Source organism: Lolium rigidum, chromosome 1 (assembly GCF_022539505.1).
Source record: "Lolium rigidum isolate FL_2022 chromosome 1, APGP_CSIRO_Lrig_0.1, whole genome shotgun sequence".
Classification (NCBI taxonomy): Eukaryota; Viridiplantae; Streptophyta; class Magnoliopsida; order Poales; family Poaceae; genus Lolium; species Lolium rigidum.
The window spans coordinates 216,581,144-216,585,875 of NC_061508.1; positions in this window are offsets into that span (position 1 = coordinate 216,581,144).

The following is a 4,732-nucleotide window of genomic DNA, read 5'->3' on the forward strand; positions in this document are numbered from 1 at the left end:
AATAGTTGTCCACCATGACTTATCTGAAGAAGAAGAATATGAAGAAACAATCATCAATCGATGTGCAAAAACATAGAAAATCGTAACAATAAAGAGCAGTAGAAGATGCATGTGAAGATTAAAAAGGCAGGGAATATCTGGTCGGGCATCGTGTTGGAGGCCGGCTCATGAACGTAGATCCAAACCAGCAGTAAGTTGTTTAAAAATGGTGAGGCTAACTGCTTGGCTACCACCATTAGTTTCTTCCGCGTGATTACTTCCTACCGTTTCTTGTGCTTTAATTCCTTGTCTTTGAGGCAAAGTGCATAGACTGTGAATCCTGCTGAAAATTGATGGCCACGTTTAGTACCTGGGTAACGTAAGAAGAAACAATGGAGGGAGGCAAACATATGTTAAGCAAAATTTAAGAACTGCATGAGCTAGCTCTAAGAGGAGATCAATCGGCAGGCTGGGGTCGTACCAAAGCTGAGGTGTCATTCACTAAGAACACAAGATTTGTTGGCAAGACTGCCGAGGTGGTAGTTTAGAATTGCTTGTAGATACATGATGAGGTGTGCAGGAAAAATAGGATCACCTATTAAGAATAGAAAGATATGAGGAATTTGAATAACAATAGAAAGATTCGATATATTGAGATGATTCATAGGTTCATATAAATATAGAAGACACACACCACACACCACACCACCATCTACCCATCATCTTTAAATATTGAGACGATTAACATGGCTATTGTAGCCAACTAGCCTCCAATATCTCCTAGTCATCTCGAAACCCAGACGAGCGTCTAGAGAAGCATAGTGCACTTGCTTCTTCTTCTTCTTCTTCTTCTTCTTCTTATACAGACTTGGAATGGGATTTTTGGTGGGGTTCGGGATTATCTTTTGGAGGTCGGACGCAGACGTAATATCAATTCCGTAGGAACTCAGCATTTCCACATCTTTGCCGATAGGCGCGCCGGCGCCGCAGAATCTGATGGTCTTGTCATGCAAGAAATCCTTAAGAACTTGTGGCACATCATCAACCCAACAAATTTGGAAGACCAAATTCTCGGTAGCCACCGAGAGTTGAAGGACATCGGGGCGCTGATTACCCCGCGAGGGTTGGTGAACTCGCAGTCCAAGGCGACAAACTTGATTGGTGCGGCATGGATAAAATCCCTCTTGACGGCGCGGAACCACTTCTCTACCCTTGATGCACGGAGAGTGGCCGTGATCTTGAAGTGCATCCCTTCGGCCATGAGGTAGTACACCCGAGATCAAGGAGCCGGGACGAGTGTGAGGTGCTCCATTGGGGCCGGAACGTCGACGAGAGAGAGCTTTTTGGGAGAGATGATGGAGATGTGAAGAGGATGTGGCAAATGGTGGAGATGTGAAGCATATAAAGGTGAGGGAGGTGAAGATGAACATGCCAGCCACCGAGTGATCAATTCCGTGGCCGGCCGCCGGCGATCCAAATTCCCGTGGCCGACCACGCGTGACTATCTTTCTGCGCCAGTAATGGCGACGACGATCAGCTTTCGCGCGCGCGGGAAGAACGGTTTGACTTCACTCCCGGCTCATGTCACTAGCTTTCATTATTAGTAACTTTGTAATATGATGAACAATTTCACTCATAATTTTATCCATCATATCATGACGACTTTCCGAGACCATGTATGTACATGCTAGGCTCGTAAAGTTTAACCTCAGTATTCGCATGTGCAAATCTGGCTTGCACCCGTTGTATGCACACGTAGAATCTATAACACCCGATCATCACGTGATGCTTCGAAAAGATGAGTCTTAGCAACGGTGCATACTAAGGACGATCACTTCATGGATATGCGAATATCGCTAGTGCCCAACTAGTTGGAGGATTGGGACGCCTGGGGTCTTCAACCTTCGTACATTCCCATAAAACTTATGAGTTTATGTAGTCTCACTAGATTATATTCTATCATCTTGCAATAAGGTCTTAGATATCACATATATCTCATACCTTGCTTATTTCTGAAAACAAAATTTCCAGCTCCTTACTTTTCAAACAGATTTGAACTTCAAGTTTCACGGAGACAAGATGATTCTAGGTACTAATTGAAACCATTTCTCTTTGAATCAGCAGTGTGTGAGGTTTACTAAAAGTTTGCAATAGGACTTAATCATTTCTTGATTCTTCAACAATAGGTTACTAGTCCGTAAAGTTGCTTCTCAGACTTAACAGTATTTCTATCTCAATTACAAGACTAGCGCATGGTAGAAAACGGATGCCAATTCTTCAAATTTAATTCAAAATACTATTCAGACTATGTTCATGATAATTAATTCATGTTTTAATCTAATTACTAATGAACTCTCACTTAATACAACATCCCTCATAGTTGTTTAGTGGTACACGATCCATATCCACTACATCAAAACCGATCATTACGTGAGATGATGTAGCTTCAATGGTGAACATCAACATGTTCATCATATCATCCATATGACTCGTGTTCAACCTTTCGGTTTCCTGTGTTCCGAGGCCATGTCTGTACATGCTAGGCTCTTCAAGCAAACCCAAGTATTTCCGCGTGTGCAACATGGCTTACACCCGTTGTATGTGAACGTAGAATCTATCACATCCGATCATCACGAGATGCTTCAAAACGACGAACTGTAGCAACGGTGCATACGAGGGGAGAACACTGTATTATCTTGATATTAATGTGAGGGGTCATCTTATAATGCTACCGTCGCGATCTAAGCAAGATAAGATGCATAAAGGATTAACATCACATGCAATTCATGTGTGATATGATATGTCCCTTTAGTCTTTGCGCCTTTGATCTTCATCTCCAAAGCACGGACATGATCTCCATCATCAACGGGCATGATCTCCATCATCGTCGGTGTAGCGTCAAGGTCCATGGCGCCGTCTTCATGGTTGTTCACCACATGTAGCAACTATTACAACTACTTTGAAATAATACTACTACATGAAATATAAAGACAACCATAAGGCTCCTGCCGGTTGCCACAATACAATAATGATCATCTCATACATATTCATCATCACATCATGGCCATATCACATCACCAAACCCTGCAAAAATAAGTTAGACACCTCTAATTTGGTTTGCATATTTTACGTGGTTTAGGGTTTTCGAGTAAGATCCAATCTACCTACGAACATGAACCACAACGGTGATACTAGTGTTGTCAATAGAAAGAGTAGATTGAATCTTCACTATGGTGAGAGAGACAGACACCCACAAAGCCATTTATGCAATACAAGTTGCATGTCGAGCGTGGAGCAAGTCTCATGAACACGGTCATGTAAAGTTAGCCCGGGCCGCTTCATCCCACCATCCCGCAAGATGCAAAGTACACTAACTAAAGACAACAAAAGCATCAACGCCCACAAAACCATTGTGTTCTACTCGTGCAACCAATCTATGCATAGACACGGCTCTGATACCACTGAAGGGATTCGTAGCATAGAAAACAAAAAATTTGCTACCGCAAGAACGAATAACAAGCTAAGATCCAATCTAGAAGATGGTAGCAACGAGAAGATCATGAGACTAACGCTCGAAGATTTCCAAAGCCTACGAGATTAGATCTCGTTGTTGCTCTAGTCGATCACTTGCCGCTTTCAAAAGCGCGTAGAAGATCTTGACGGTGCCACAGTCGGGCAGCACCTCCGTACTCGATCACACGTTCGGTGTTGATGACGACGTCCTTCTCCCCGTTCCAACGGGCAGCGGATGTAGTAGATCCTCCTCGGAATCCCGACAGCACGATGGCGTGGTGGCGGTGGTGGTGGAGATCTCCGGCAGGGCTTCGCCTAAGCGCTACGGGAGAGAGGTGGAGGAGGGAGTGGTGCTAGGGTTTGGGAGAGGGGGCTCTCTTGGGCGCCGGCCTTGGGGGGCCCTAGGTGGTGCGGCCAACATGTAGGCTGCCCCCTCACTCTCCTCCTCATTATATAGGTGGAACACCCAAGGGTTTGCCCAAAGATCTGAATAAGACCCCAATTCAAAAACTGCCTTATGGACGAAACCTAGAGGGACAGGGACCCTCCCCTTCCCCCCTTGTTGCCCGGCCAAGGAGGTGGAGTCCACCATGGAATCCACCCTCCCACTTGGTTGGCTGGTTAGGGTTGGTGGAGCCCAACCGGGACTCTACCTTCCATGGTGATTTCTTCCGGAAGGTTCTAGAACATTCTAGCGCCTTCCATAAATGCACCGGATCATTTCCAAACATGGAAAGTGACTTCCTATATATGAATATTATTCTCCGGACCATTCCGGACCTCCTCGTGATGTCCTGGATCCCATCCGAGACTCCGAACAAACATTCAAACTCCATTCCATATTCCATATCTACTTAAAACGACATCAAACCTTAAGTGTGTCACTCTACGGTTCGTGAACTATGTAGACATGGTCGAGACTCCTCTCCGACCAATAACCAATAGCGGGATCTGGAGATCCATAATGGCTCCCACATATTCAACGATAACTTAGTGATCGATTGAACCATTTACATACGATACCGATTCCCTTTGTCACACGATATTTTACTTGTCCGAGGTTTGATCATCGGTATCTCCATACCTTGTTCAACCTCGTCTCCGACAAGTACTCTTTACTCGTACCGTGGCATATCATCTCTTGTGAACTAGTCACATGCTTGCAAGCTAATTAGACGATATTCCACCGAGAGGGCCCAGAGTATATCTCTCCGTCATCAGGATGGACAAATCCCACTCT